The sequence below is a fragment of the Globicephala melas genome, chromosome 5 (assembly GCF_963455315.2).
Source record: "Globicephala melas chromosome 5, mGloMel1.2, whole genome shotgun sequence".
Taxonomy (NCBI): Eukaryota; Metazoa; Chordata; class Mammalia; order Artiodactyla; family Delphinidae; genus Globicephala; species Globicephala melas.
In genome coordinates, this window is record NC_083318.1 from 54,602,462 (window position 1) to 54,619,271 (window position 16,810).

The window sequence follows — 16,810 nt, forward strand, 5'->3', positions numbered from 1 at the left end:
GCGGGAAAGGTAAGAATAACGTTACAGAGGCAGAAACATACCTCTTTTTCAGATTAGTTAGAACATAAGATTTGTATGATGCAAGAAGAATGGAAGATAAGCCCAAAAAGAATAAAAAGGACAGATTACAAAAGGAGTTTAATGGCAGCTTAATGACTAAGAACTCCATGCAGAAACTAAAGATAGCTAATATAAACATTTACTATGTGCAAGGCACAATTTTAAACCTGTAATAACCTCATTAACAATTTACTCTGACAATCACTCTGAAATATAGCTATTTTTGTGGTTCCCATGTTTTAAATCAAAAAATGAGAAACATGGAAGCTAAATAGCTTGACCAGTCTCATGCAGCTTGTCAGTGGTAGAACTGGTATTTGAATGCGAGAAATCTGGTTCCAGGTCCACCTTCTTTACAATGTCATTCACTGCTCTGTGGAATAAGCAGTCACATAATTCTTAGTTCATTAGAGAGTCCTATTTCAGTTACATTTTACTGCATAACAAACCACCCCAAATCTTAGTGGCTTAAAACAAAAACACTTTAGCCTGTTGATCAATCAGTTCTTCTATTTCAGGTGATGTTAGCTGTGGCACTGGAATTAACAGAAGGTGTAAAATGGCCTCACTCAAAGAGTTGGAGCTGACAGTTGTCTGGGAGCTCTGCTGGAACCGTTGGTCTGAGGCCTTGGTTCTTCTCCATGTAGGCCCGTTCATGTGGCTGTTTGGGCCTCCTCACAGCATGGCATGTGGATTCCAAGAAGAAGCAATCCAAGAAAAAGGAAGAGAATTTTGCTAGTGTTCTTATGGCCTGGGTTCAGAAGTCCCAGAACAAAACTTGTTCCTTCCCCTGTTGGTCACAGCAGTCATGAGGCCAGACAAACTCAAGAGGAGAATAAGCTTCATCTTCAATAGGAAAATAATATGCACTTATAAGGAGGAAAAAATAAACTGTGGTACGTCTAGAGTATAGAATATTATCTGGTGCTTAAAACAAATGATGTATCAAGCCATGAAAGACATAGAGGAATCTTAAATGCATATTATTAAGTGAAAGAAGCCAATCTGAAAAGGCTACATACTGTGTGATTCCAATTATATGATATCCTGGAAAAGACAAAACTGTAGTGACAGTAAAAAGATCCGTAGTTGTTGGTGGGAGTGGGGAGTAGATAAAGCACAGATTTTTAGGGCCGTGAATATACTCTGTATAATACTATAATGATGGATACATGTCATTATACATTTGTTCAAACTCATAGAATGTACAACACCAAGAGTGAACCCTGATGTAAATTATGGACTTTGGGTGACTATAATGTGTCAACATAAGTTCATCACTTGTAATAAATGTGCCATCACATGGTGAGGGATGTTGATATTTGGGGAAGCTATGTGTGTGTTGGGGCAGGGGGGTATATGGAAAGTCTCTGTACCTTCCTCTCAATTTTGCTGTGAACTTAGTACTGCTCTTAAAAAATAAAGTATTTTAAAAAATTTATGGTGGTCCTTTTTGGAAGTTATCTATGACATACTTCAAGTTATGGGAAGAATACAGTTATCTGTTGGACCCTAAATTTTCCGAGTTTCTGATCACCATATACTGAGGAAGAAATACCTATTGTAAAGATTAAACATCCTTGTCTAGTCTTCCTTTCATGAGCGGCTGCAACTAGCATTGTGTACTATAGCAAAGGTTATTATTTGAGCAACTGACTTTGATTTCACATAAAATAGATTGTACATATGACATATGATGGCTCACTAATAATGACATGATTATTATAGTGGCTCAGAAAGGTATTTCTAAACACTTGCTGTTCCTCACCAGTTTGTCTTTGCCACTGAGGGGTGTGAGATGCTGTTATTTAATGCATTTTACAGTGGATTATAGTAGAATTAAATGCTAGTGGAAACAAAGTTCTGTTAATGGCTCTGAATAGTCTAAATGTGGAAATTATTCTAGTTCAATGGAGGGTAAAATTATAGGATGTTGAATTCTTTCAAAAAAGATGAATTGGGAAGATGAGATATGGAGATTAAATGCAGACTACTGTACAGATTTGTGCTCTAACACCAGGAAGAAAATTATGCTGGAAGGGTGGAAAAGAAAAACAGAATTCTAGAACACAGGAAAGGGGGTTCCAGTTCATTAACTATAGGGTTGTCATGGAGCTTACAAATTTTGTGACAGTATAGTAAAGATAAATAGTTCTAAAAACTCCTCTTGTTCAGTGAGAAAATTCCTAACTTTTAGAAAGATTTTTGCATTTGTCCATGAATGGTCCTTGGTGGATAAAGCTGAAATGATGGCATGTCAGCTCATTTCACCTCTGTTAAAGTTTTTAAAGGAAAGTTGTTGACTTACTATGTTGTTTTCTTAAAAGTGGGATAGGTGGTTAAAAATCTTACAATGTTTTCTGCAGTAAAGAATCATGCCTACTAAAGCATTACTGTATATTTGAATGTTGCTTACTAATAAGAATCAGTATTTAACCTCAAAATATATTGTTTACTGATCATTTACATGTTCAATAATATATTATTGAATAGCTGCACAATATACGACACCAGGCTGGACAGTGGTTGTGCAGAAGTGAATGAAATAATCTCTGTCCTCAACAAGCTGCACTCTATATAGTCAAGGATCTAAATGTGCCAAATATATTACAACACTATAATTTTAATAAAGTATTTGGGGCATATGTGGGCCATTTTGAGATCACAGGATTGGTGTAGGTCTGGATTAGATGCTTTAGGAAGACTTCACAGAGGAAAATATACTGTGAGATATGGGTATTACAAGGATGTGTTAAAACATGAACATTTAAGAAAACGTTAAAGCTTTGAAATGTCATTGAGAGTGCAGGGACATGGGGAAAGAACACTACACATGAAATTGAAAATATTGGCAGGAATCATACGATAAAAGATCTGGCATGCTAAACTGTAGGAGTATTATTGATTTTATAAATGATGAGTGCTATAGTAGACAGGGTAGTTTAGGTTATATTGTCACAGAAAATGGCACCCTATTCTCCATGCCCAGTGTCACAAATGCCACTTTTTCCCTCACAAAACATATCTAATTCAGGCTATTCATTACACTGGTCCATGTTGTCTTCACTCTGGGACCCAGGCTATGAAACAACATCTCTCTGGCTCAATGCTAGTTATCACGGTGCCACTGATCTTAACACTCTTAGCCAGAAATAACATGTGTCCCCTTCTGCTCATATTTAATTGGCCAATGAAAGTCATGGGACCATTACTGATTTCCTGAAGAAAAGGGCACCATAACAAGTGAAATGTAAATATTTGGTGAATAGTAATGCAATCTATCAAAGAGACACAAGGATTATTTACACTTTAAGCAGAAAGGTTGATATAATAAATCATATACATACTATCTCAAAATAATTTTGGAGCTCAGAAAGCAGGGATCGGAGATTAAGAGTTTGTTGCTATGTCTATGGTAAGAGAATCTGACAGTATCTTTGCAGTGGAGAACAGAGAAAGAAAGAGAAATCTTACTTGAGGTGCCAAATCCTTAAAACTTAAGGAACGGCTGAAAATTGAGGGAGGGAGTAAAATCTAGCAGTTCTCCAATGTATTTGGTGCAGGTGTCAGGGTCGATGGAGGAACCATTGCTATATAAGGGAATTAAAGAAAATGAATAGCTTGATTTACTGAATAAGATGATATTCAAGTGCTAGAAAACATTCTTTAGCAAGACAAATAACTTGTCCAGTTAGCAGAGCATAGCCTTGGACTATGGAGTTACATGCTGAAAGTCATTGTATGCCAATTATTACTTGTAAAGGTGTTGGAGTCAAGCACACATGGCTCAAATCCTGGCCTTACCAGGGGAGCAGTATTAGGCAAATGACTTACCTTCTCTAAACTTTGCTCATATATATAATGAGGATAATAAAGATGTTTATTTAATAGTTTTGCTGAAAGTTATAACATAATGCATGTAAAACACTAAATAAAGTGGCATCAACTTATGACTCTACATTTTAAAATTTTTCCAAATGTTTGACAGATATTCATCTTTGTGATTCAGGAATAATAAGTTGGGATTTCTGGGAATTCTCAGGAATCCCAAATCATTGGTTTTCTGGGCTTTCCTTATCACTTTATTTACATTTTTAAAATAATAATAAGTGACCATAATAATAAAGAGTCAGTCAGTCTGTGGTAGAGAGTGATAGGGTTGTTTTAAATTTGAGGTGGTATATCTACTTATATTTAAAAGATAAACTGAGGCATATTAAAATTTTAAGGGTTCATTTGACCAAAAATCTATCTGACCAAAAATCTATTTGAATCAGGTCACATCCAGTCTAACAGATAGGAAGTGGCTTCAGGGAGCTCTACAAAATGAAAGACTTTTATAGGCAGAAGGAAGTGGGAACAGTAGTGTCACACTACACAAACAAGGGATTTGGTTATTGCAAAGTTACTTTCCTTTAGATAATGGCAGGTGTCTATCAGGCAGAGGACCTAACTGGTGCTAATCAGGTGACTCCTGATTGCCTGGTATAAGATTCCATTCCTGGGACAGCCAAACTACAATTAGGTTAAGTCCCAGTTTGGTGACATGAGGCTAAGAATAAGCAACTCCATTTGGGGCTTGTTGTCTTGTTTTTAAAATTGATAAATAGATAGATGATAGATAGATAACATTATTATGATTATGGACTATATTTTGTGATAAGAATATCTATTTTATCTATTTCAATAAAAGGAAAATTATCCACATATGCTGTAGATATTTGTAGTAGAAACATTAGAAGGGTGAATATTAACACATATAAATGGCAAAGTTTTTAAAACACCAAATAAAAATCATTTAAAAATCAAAAGATGAAACTGTAACATTGAATACTTAAAAGTTATCCCTTATTAATCTTCAAATACAATCTTAAACATGCAAAATATTAATTGCTCTTTCTAATTGCTTTGGTATTTGTTTAATCACAAATGTTTCAGAGGTAGAATTTTTTTCATTTTCTGTTGATGGTTGAATTGTTAAGTGTGTATATCAAAGAATCTTCATGTTCATCTTTAACATGCATATTGCTTCATATAAGCTCTTTTCTATTTTTATGATAAAAATATTTGTCTGCTTATAGATTATGTTTCTGCCTTTGAAATTAATAGTTTTTGTTAATTCAGAACTTTGATCATTTTTTATTTCATGTGTGAAAGAGTATTCCACAAGAATATTCACACCTTCTTCACTTTGCATTTCTTCTGTTAAAAACATTTACAAAGAATGGTAACCTAGAGCAAATTTTTAAACACTGTAAAATTTCAGTGAACATTATTGGATAGTATTCAAATAGCATATTTGATTGTACTAGTGAGGTTAACAGCACAGTCAAAATTGGCATTTAAGTACTTATTTTGCTTCCAAAATTTATTATTTTTTAGGACACTACTCATAGAATTTGTATAAAGTATACTATGTGATGAAACTTATTTTCTTTGCCGTAATGACTCACCATTAGCAGCAGAAGAGTTCATGAATGCACATTTAGAACATGACAACAGCAACAAGCAAAATCGTAACTATTTTTCTCCTGTGTGCTCCTATGTAGCTTCCCAGAAATGTCAACCTTAACTTATAAAAATACTTTCTGCTCTTGTTTCAGACATGACATCAGTGCATTCCTTGAACCCATAACATCTCTACATATTTACACTTTAATTCCTGTGGGATAATTATTTATTAAATATCATATTATTAAATATTTAATGTTTCCCTATTGCCTCATTGTATTTTTATCAAGAATCAGGATAAAAAAATCATAAATATCCCAAGAATTTCTAGGAAGAAATTTCCACATGGAGACATTAATTACCACATGTTAAATACCCAAGAGCATTATATCTTTTTTTTCCTTCTTCCTCTTTATCTCTACTTTCTTTCCCTTCTTTTATTTTCTTCCTTATGATGATAATTATCATCTTCACCATATTTACTATGTACCAAGGTAATGTGTTAAAAAGCATCTTAGATGGGTCTGGTTTCTGCTGGGTCCTGCTACCAAATACATAATACAAGTAATACTAAACTTGCAATGCTGTGAGCATTAAATGAAATCATGTATTGTGACAAGTATGTAACATACACTCAAAAAATTTGATCACATCAATCAGTGTGTCTATGTTTTATAAGTATAGTAGACCAACAGGTACTAGTGTTAAAAGTTAAGAATATGTGGGGATAAAGCATTTCTCCTTTTTCGGTTTGACCATTTTTTAGTTATACTAGGAGTAAGGAATTGACCTAGAGGTTGTCACAGAGCACAAAGTTCCCATAATTCAAGTTTATCACAGTGTTTTTAGAGACATTCCTTTTGACATTATGAGCAAAATTTAAGGAAAAAAGTTTATGTCAATTACCGGAAAAAATAAACCTCCATATATAAGTTACATTATGCATTCAAAATGCGTACATCACAATTTCATATTATTTCTAAGAGTGCATTGTTCTAAGTGATAACTGATGTTTGAAAAGACCATTATGAGGCATAACTGAGATGTTGAAACATTTAGAAAAAATTCAGTCGTTCTAATTAGAATCTTCCTTATGCAGAGAGCTGGAATATACTTTATTTTCAATTACAAGATTTGACATATAAAACAAATTTGTTTTCTCACATTTATTGCAAGAATGCAGTGAGCTAGCACTCTGCCTTCCCCTGTGGCTTGATCATTCCAGGTAATAGAGGCTGTATGGAATTTCCATTGTTTTGAATGGAAATATAGGCATTATTAGCCTCAAAATATTTAAGGAGTGCCTTTCTGAGCATGTTATTATGCTTACTCTTCACCCCCATATCCATGGCCTTAAAAATAAAAACAGAGAGCTTATTTGGCAAAAGTAGAATAATTGTTCAGATTTTTAAAAAAGAAAGAAAAGTCTGCTTCAAGTTATCTGTTGTCCATCTCCACTATTTTTGCTGTGGCACAGATACTCTTTCTTTTTTTCTATCCTATTCCATCAGAACCAGCTGATCCAGACATATTTAATGAGGCAAAATATATTCTGCAGGGCATCCAAATTTTCTGCTGAATACCTTACTCTGCAGCAGAGACAAGATCTGTCATCTCTGGGTCCTGAAATGTAAAGAAGGCCACAGATAATTTCTACAGGATTGACTCCTCAGGGGGTTGAATAGGTGATCTTCTATTTGAGCTAATCGGAAATGAAAAATTTAGGTAATCCCAGCTCTTTTCCAACTTTTAAAATATATATATTGCAACTCATATATTGAGCTATTGATTATTTTGCCTTAAACAAATGGTTGTTATACATTTCAGCAACATCTTACAGAATGGGGGTACAAGGAACTCCTACTTGAAACTTCTTTCACTGTATTTTTCTAAGAAAGTGAAATTATTCCATAGCATTTCAACCCTTTTCACCTGGACTTGGTGAAAGATGTGCCATCATTATATTGCTGATGAGACTTTTTTTAAGTACAAAGAGGGTAATTTTAGATGTTAAAAATGGGATAACAATGTATTTCAGATACAAATTTGGTTTCAAGTTTATTCTTTTTCAATGGCTTTATAATACGTCTAGATTTGCTTTAGTTTCAACTTCTCCCATAGGCTTTAATAAAAGAAATATGAAAAACCAATAAAATTGTAGTGGTTTCACATTTCAGTAAAATTAGTATTTGGTTAGGCATAGAGTTCAGGTTATTAGTTTATTTCTTTCTTCAACCCAAGGCTCTGTTTATTCATCCAACAAACACTTTCTGTATACTTTTGTTTTTTGTTTTTATTTTGCGGTATGCGGACCTCTCACTGTTGTGGCCTCGCCCGTTGCGGAGCACAGGCTCCGGAGGCGCAGGCTCAGTGGCCATAGCTCACGGGCCCAGCCGCTCCGCGGCATGTGGGATCTTCCCGGACCGGCGCAAGAACCCGTGTCCCCTGCATCGGCAGGCGGACTCTCAACCACTGCGCCACCAGGGAAGCCCTCTGTAGACTTTTGTGAACACAGATTCAAGGAATGTTTTCTCTTTGTATTTCATATGCAATATGCAATGCAATGAGTATCTTCCAGTCCTAGAAAGAATATTATGGAAAACAGACAAAAGCAAAAATGAAAACTCCCCAAAGTGTAACCATGTGTACCCAGATCAGCCATTCTCTCTACTCTTCTCTCCAAGGAACCAGGCTATCTCCAACTATGCATATGAATATGCAGCCGGTCAATACTATAGAGATGTTAAGGGTTCTCTAAAATATACCTACCAAAAGATTTAGGGCAAATTTTCTCTAGAAGTCTCTGCAGTTACACAAGAATTTCATAGGAGTTCTGGAATACATTAGGATTAGATCAGCTCTTAATGATACCTTCTTGACTTAAAGTTCTCATATTGTATAACAGAAAAGTCAGCCACCTTTTCCCAGTATTATCAATATTTGTAGATAATTTTGAAGGATAAATGAGTTATCTGAACTGAAAATTTACCTAATTAAATGGAACAGATTTTATGATGCATCAAACTTAGTCATCTGTTCCCCCTCATTTTGTAGTTTATAAACAGACTTCCTTAGTGTATAATTTTGCTCCCCATCTACCTACAGCTTGTACACTGGGACTCTATAAATACTGCTAAGAAAGCTCAATATTCCAAAGTGTGAGCATTACACCCTCAAACAAACAAACAAACAAACAATCCATGAGTTGTGTTTGAGTCACTATGATACTCTTTCTACAAATATAAAAAAAAATTGACAGTTTACAGCTCATAAGACACAACTGTTACTTCTATATTCATAATAAAGTCTTAACTAGGAATAAGTGAGGGTAGGAGTGTAGTGGCTGTAGGAAAAGTAAAAAAAAATAAAATTGTATATCAGTCTGGTCCCCCTTTCTGTCTACACATTGAGTGCAGGGTTCAGTGTAACCACTTTGCTCCCAGGAAAATTCATAGCCCACATGGTTGATCACTCCATGAATTTGTCCTTGGCAATAATATTTTTACCGAAGAATATCTCTCAATTTCTATTAGCCTTAGAGGCAGAGACTTAGATTTAATTCTTATTTCCTTCACATTACTAATTATATGGCCTAATCGAGTTTATTAATTAATCTATTCTTGTTTTCTCATCTATGGGGATAATGTTTTTCTCCATCAACAGTTGTTATAGAGATCATATAAAGTAGAAAGATAGTCATTGAGACAAAAAGCATAAAAGATGTTGCAAATTGAGGGGCAGAGAAAATACTAACAAAACCTACTAAGTAAAGGAAGAGATTCTTTGCATATTTACTTGTTCTTTAACACATTTTTTGAGAGAAGGATCTGGGTCTGGCTTTTCCTATGTAAAGAATGACTGATAAATGATAGGCATTAAATAAACTTTTGTTGGATGAATGCTGCTACCCTCTTTTTAAAACTCATCTTCTATTATAATTTCTTCCTTTTTATTGCAATTAAGCTACACCAGTTTTTCTGCTGTTCCTAAAACACATCTAACTCATCCCCATCTCAGGACTTTTATATTTTTTATTACATGAGCCTGAATTATCCTTCCCCCATGCATGAAGAGGACTGTCCTTCTCATCATTCAATTCTTTCTTCTCAGGAAAAGTAATGAAACATATTGACACTCTTTGCCTTCTGCACAGTGCATATAGCCTCCTAGTATTTTTTTTTTTCTGTATCCCCCATGCAAAGAAAAACTCCTTGAGCACAAGGGTTTGGTCTATATTGTCTTATACCTCTGACTATATTTGCTGATTAATATTTGTGGCCAACAAACATATGAAAAATTGTTCATTATTATTAATAACCTGTGAAATAAGAACTAAGATCATAATGCATATTGTATACAATCAATTGGGAAAAAATGAAAATTATGGTAATACCAGGTATTGGAGAGAATGTTTGCCGTAGGATCTCTTGTATATTGATGACTGGAGTTGAAGTGTTTGCAAATATTTTGAAAAACAGTTAGACAGCATCCCCTAAAGTTAAACCTCACATAAAATGGGATGTATAAATTATATTCCAATTTAAACATATAAAAGAAGAGACATGGACAAGAATGTTCTTGGAATAAGCGTGGAAATAATCCAATTTTCTATCAGTGTGAGAAAGGATAAATAAACTGTGATATATTCACACACATAAAATATGACACAGAACTCTCAGTGAATGGTACACGGGTCAGACTGACCAACATGCTTAAGCTATAACCCTATCTGTTATTCTCACTCTTTTGCGATTTCTGATTTCCTGCATTCAGTAAATAATCAAGATCTGTCCATCAAGCCTCCTCTGTATCTCATGTATCCTTCCACTGTTCTTCACTTTGAATGTCATCACTGCAATTCATTGCATAAAAATCTTTTGCATGAATTAGTGGAAAAAAGCCTCCTGGATTTCCTCTTAAGTCACTCCTCATATTCTCTGCCATGAAGTCCAAACTTGATAGTTTGCATTTTGTGTTTACCTGTCTAGTTATTTGCTCCTTCCCAATCTTTAATCCAGACTTCCTAAAAATATTTAATTACATGACTCTGCCATTCCAGAATATTTTTATTTTTTCACCATTAGAATTGCTGTTTCCTCTACTTCAATTACACCATTAATTATTTATTATCTCTGGCAAATATGTCTCCCATAAATTTAAGATCTCAACCTAGCAGCTCAGCTTTGACATCACTTTAGCTCTGAGCTCTTCCTTATCCCTCTAAAGAATAGATTCTTGTCCTTCCTGTTTGTATCAAACTGCCCTTCCTCCATGAGATCACATCACACACATTACCTCATTGCTTGGCTGTATTCTTCACTAATCTCTAAGCTAAATAAAGGCTTAATGAAGCTCAATCTATAAGATTAATCACATGAAAGTTCTCCTATTTGTGATCATATTCCTGATTTTTGGCACGGTCACTGGTATGCAGTCATCCTTCTGTATATTTGTTTCATCAGTGAACAAAGAAAAAGAGAAGTTTGAATCACAAACAACGTACAACCTTTTGTATTTGTGTGTGGGTTAAGCAACACGTTTTTGTAAACTGAGGTGACTAAACATGTTTAATGACTATGTTAACCCCTCTTTGCCTGGAGTGCTCATAATACCTCTATTTCTATTTGATATGTATTACATAGTGCTTTTGTTATTTAAATGTCCTGATGTAAGTTCTTGGGTAATTTTTAAATTTTTAATGATTTCTGGAAAATTGGGAAAGTAAAAAAAGCCTCTGGGCAATGTTCCATAATACTAACTAAAAGTGATAATGGATCAAATGTTTATATGCAGCTGTTTTATAAAAATATGGGAAAGTACTTTGCAAATAGTAAAATACTATCTTAAATGAAGATATATTTACTCCAAATGTACCTTTATCATATTCCTTGGCATGGAAAGACAAAAGCAGTGGGATTACTCTCTGTGTATCATCAGAAAATGATACACAGGTGATCACACCTAGTGAATACAGCATAGGTAGATGTGCATGTTATTTTTTAGATTATGACATTACCGAGAAAATCTCTCAGATAGAAGACTCTCCTAGGCTTAGTCCAGGGCTGCATCTTCATATTATATTAGCTCTGAAAGTTTGCTAATAAGTGTTTTGTGATTAAGATGGGGAGTGTGGAAGCAGGTGGTTGTAGTGAGGGTGGGAGCATTTCATTTGTCTGATGTGTTTGAGAAACTTTGAGTCAAGAAAAAATAAAATTTTTCTTAGTTACTAGAGTTCACAGAGCCCTTCATATTTTCATGTGCATCGTCAATCTCCAAGGGTAAAATATCCTATCTAGTGTACACTAAACTTAATTGACCATAGACTTAGTTTTTTTCATAGATCATCTTTTGTGGAACTGTCATTTGTGTGACACATTCTGGAAAATGCTGGGTTGAGAAATTAACAAAATTATGTTCATAGTTTGGAAAGTATGACTTAAAGGAAGATACATGTCAAAATACATGAACTTAGGAATAGAAAAATAAGCAAAAGTTTAGCAAAACAGGTTGGTTCAGAATCAGTCAATTTACATCAATTCAATCATTTATTAAGTTATTTAAATTTGTAGTCTAACACTGTGCTAGGCATTACCATGACAACAATAAGATATTGCTTCTCCTCTCAAAAGTTTTAATTAGCAATAAAATTAAAAGTTCACATTTTCTACTATCTATTTAGCTTTAATATTCACAATAATTCCACAAGGTAAGAATTATTATTCTTATTTTATATTTGAAGAACCTGTCATTAAATAACATATCTGAGGTTATCTAATACATGATACTGTTATTGGTAAAATGATAGTTAATAATGTAAGGTGATATATATCTACTTGTTAACCTGCCTAATATTTAAGGAAAGAGCAATGGAAGCAGATCAGGAATGAGAAGAGAACAAAATACCATTCCTGAGTTATTTATATGATCTGATCCTTTTAGACAGATGTTAATTCATTTAAACTTAAATCTTCTGAAAACACTCTAAATGTACACTATCAGCCATATTTTACATAGCAGAAAATAGAAGCTGGACATCCTTACTAATAAGAATTTGCTGATGATATTAAAACAGAGTTAGTAGAGCTGCATTCACACCCAGATTCACAGATCTGCTGAGTCCACATCTCTTGCACTTTCCGTTGTCTCTTGAGTATGACAAAAACAGTAAGGGTGGCATGAGTTTGAGCAGGAAGACTGAAGAGGAAAGAACTGCAATCTTTGGACAAAGCAGGAAGTAAAATTGGTCTGAGACATAGAAGTCTGAAGTTTATAGCAATGTCTGTCTTTAAATCTGTTCATTTTTCAGTCTTGACTCATACAAGAAAGGGCTCAGTGTCTTCAAATCATTGCTACTTCTCCTCCTCCTCCACTTCCAACTCTATGGCAAGAATTTGTTAACAAGTCATTGAAACTTTACCCATTGAAATTTGCACAGTTAAGGAAGTATGCATTCCATAGTAATGACAGCAACCATGAATCATATTTTCTATTTCAACACTAACTGAATTCATATGAAATCATTGTGTATTAATCATGATGGATTAATTTTTGTAACACCAATAAAATAAGTGGAGTTAAATAATAAAAGTTTATTTTTACCCATGAAGAGTTTAACACAGAGGTCCCTGGTTGAGTGAATGTCCTTCAAGCAGTGACCCAAACTCAGTCTTCTTCCCCCTATGGCTCTACCATACCCCTGAGATTTTACAGTCCTCCAATGGATCTTGGACATTTGGCCAGTATACCACATCAGCTGGAGAACAGTCATTGCAAGGATTGCAAGGATGGCTGAGAAATGTAGATTAGCTCTGTGCTTAGGACCAAAAGGAAAATTATTTGGTGAACAATTAGTCAGAGTCTGTCACATTCCACCCTTTCTGACATAAAATGTCTGTTTTCTACCTCTTGAACACATATAGTAGACATCCTTTCCCAAGAGATGTATCAATCAGGAATGATAAGGAAATTGGAACTTCTCCAGAATTTATAAAAGAAGAAATGATGAATACAGGGAAACATATGCTTAAATTTTTTTTTTATAAAGAACCAGAGAACCAATGTCAGGGATAATTGCAGCTGACTTTGGTAAAATCAGAAGTTTCTGATTTGAAGTAGCCTCTTTCATGATTGTAGTTGATCATAGCACCAGTAGTCTCTATGTGCTAACTCAAAAGCTTCTCAAAATTCACATCTGCTCTCTTCCCACACATCTTTCTCTCATGAAAGTGTCTCTTATTACTCAGGGAATCTAAATTTGCAAGGGAGGCTGAGAAGTGTAATTTCCAAGTGTTTTGCCTTTACTGCACAGAGACAAAGTAATAAAAGCATAGAAGTTTGCAAGGTATCAACAGACAGTATCTAGAACAGGAAAAAATAAACTTAAAAAAGAATCCCATTGAGTCTTTGCAGCCATTTCAAAATTTAAGGTCTTATGGGAATCAATCACATATTGCTCCTTGTGGTTTGGCATTATATAGACTAAAAAGACAAATTATCTTTATCCCTCCGCCTACTCCCCAACCATGCATTCAATAAGAATGACTCCAAACAACTTTATAAAGAGGAACAATAGGGAACACACAGGAGTGCACTGATCCACAACAATACTAGTATTCTGCTGGGAGTGGAATGTGAAAGCCTTTTCGTCTTGATGAAAAACTAATGCTACTCTCTGCTGGGCACTGTGTTCCTTAATCTTCATGACCTCTGGCTCTGCCCTTATGTATTATTCTGTTTGGTCCTTCAGAATCAAGCCTTGTAAACTTTCCAGTGATACTACACTGCATTGACAGGGAACTTACTGCTGGAGCAAATTCACAACCCCTACAATTGTTTTTCAGGTAAATAAAAGATTTTTAGGCATGGCCTTGTAGTTCTTTAGACCACAATTAACTCAAAAACTTGGTATCTGCTGGGATTAATTGTTTCTAATCAGTTCAATACACCAGTCATGAGACTTAAAATTTTTTTCTTTTTTCCTAGAGACAATGTTCAAGACTGATTTATTGCTTTGCTTACTAGTACCCTTCTCACCAATCTTCCATAACATAAAGGAGATATCTTGAAGTTATCTGATGTATCCAGGGGCTATCTGGAGGTTATCTAAAATAGGCTAGAGTGGGTCCATCCTTAATCTGATCTTTGATCCAAGGCATAATCTTAATAAATTCTTTGTCACTAAAAAACATTCTCAGACTTATCTCTTACTGCTTGGAGTCTATAAGCAATCAGCTTTTCCAGTCCCTCAAGGCCCCATATTTCTGGTCATTCTCTGTGCACTTTCATTTATGTTTTTCAACTGGCAAGTCCCTGTATGAACTCATCTTTGTCTAATTATACTGTGTGATGCATACCTACTAACAACCAACATACATCCTAAACCTCTGCTTTCTATCCTTTGCTCCTAGAGCTTCAATGAACACATGGTCTGACATCCAAATCATTGTTGGCGATTTTTACTATGTGATTTAGTATATGTTTTTATTTTATTGTAGGTCACATTAGTAGTCTCCTTCTGTATTAGTCAAAATATATTAAATAATACAATAAAAAATTCCATATTGTCAATGGCTTAGCACAATACTATCTTATTTCTAGTCTGGCATGAATGGGCAGCCCTCCAAGACAGCTGTTTTGTAGTCAATGATTGAGAGATTTAAGAGCTTGGATGTGATGGAAACTTTCCATTGGGCTTAAAGTCCTCCCCTGGCTCTTCTGCAGCGTAGAGTAGGCATAAGAACAGATCACTGTGCTACAGATCTGCACTTGTAACATGCGGCAGGACACAGTTACCTGATCTCTCCTATTAGGGAAAATGTGATGTGTAGTTTACTTATGTTCACAGAAGAAAAACAGTTATATCTGTGAAAAATTAACTGATTTCTGCAACAAGTTGTGTCCAAATGTTCAGATAAAATAAAGTTCATTATATATGAAGAACAGGTATAAATGATGAGGTCACATTTTACAAAGAAACATACATATAAGTGGTTGTTATTCATAAAAAAATTACCACCATGGGAAGATATACATTAATTTTAATATTATGGCAAATATGCAATTGATGTTAGATTTTTCTTTTTAATTTTTAACTCTTGAGTAGCTTGCAAAACCACACAAAGGAATCATTTATTACTTTATGATGATGATTTGAAACTGTCAAAATTTCCCTTTGCTATAGCTTATATAGACAAGGTTTGCATGAACAGATTTTACTAATGGTTTAAATATCATCCAAATGAAAGTTGTATGGTTAAAAAAGAAGTTTTCATTAATAATTCTATATGTATTTCTAGTGGGTTTCATTTTCAGTAAAAGCCTACATGCATTGAAAATAACTTTGTAAAAGAAACAAAGTTTGGAAATAAACTTTGAAAGAGTTATTTGCTATTTTACCATTGTTAGCCTATTCTTTGAAAAACTGAAATTGCTTTGAAATGACAGGTTTTTCTTTAGCTTAGTAGGGGGGCTGAATCAGGCTGATTTTTTTTTCCTTTCTTTTTTTGGTGAAATGACAAGATATAGTCAGAAAATTTCAAATTTTGTAGCTAAAACTGACTCCATATTTTGAATGAAAACTTATTCTCAAATTTTCAAAAGAAATGTTGGTTGATATCCAAACTCTGCCATTTTAAATGGAATATATGCAAGTGACTAAACTCTGCAATTCAAAGAAAAGCATTAGATTTTTAGATAATTTGGCTTTGTTATATCAACTAGGAATGAAACTGATTTAGAGGGCCACCATTAGTATAAATAATACACACACACATACACACAAAAAAGAAAAAGAGAAAAAAAAAACTACTTCAAAATTAAAATTTTCAGAGAAAAAAGATGATAAAAATGGCAGATTTACCAGCCTAAGTTATAGAATACAGAAATTTGAATCTAAATTCTACAACATATTGTTTGATCTTATAAATACCATGTAAGAATTTTGAACCCTAGTTGAATATGTTAACAATGAGAATATCTCTTTTTCTAAACATATTGTTATGAATTTTAGATCCACAAACATGGCAAGGCCTTATTTTAAATCAAGCACTTTTTTTAAATGAGTAACATTTATAAACGAATAAGATTTTTACTTAAAAAATCACAGTTTGGTATGAGGAAGCAGAAGAAAGCCAATAATTATAATGAATCTTGGTGTATTATGATAACATTTATAGAAGGACAGAGAAGAGAGGCATAAGAATAATCTACAGCATCTTGTGGAAGTGAGCACATGCTCCAAGGAGGGAATGCTGTTGCAGCTGCTTCTCAGTAAAAATGCAGATGTTTTCAAAAGCAGAAG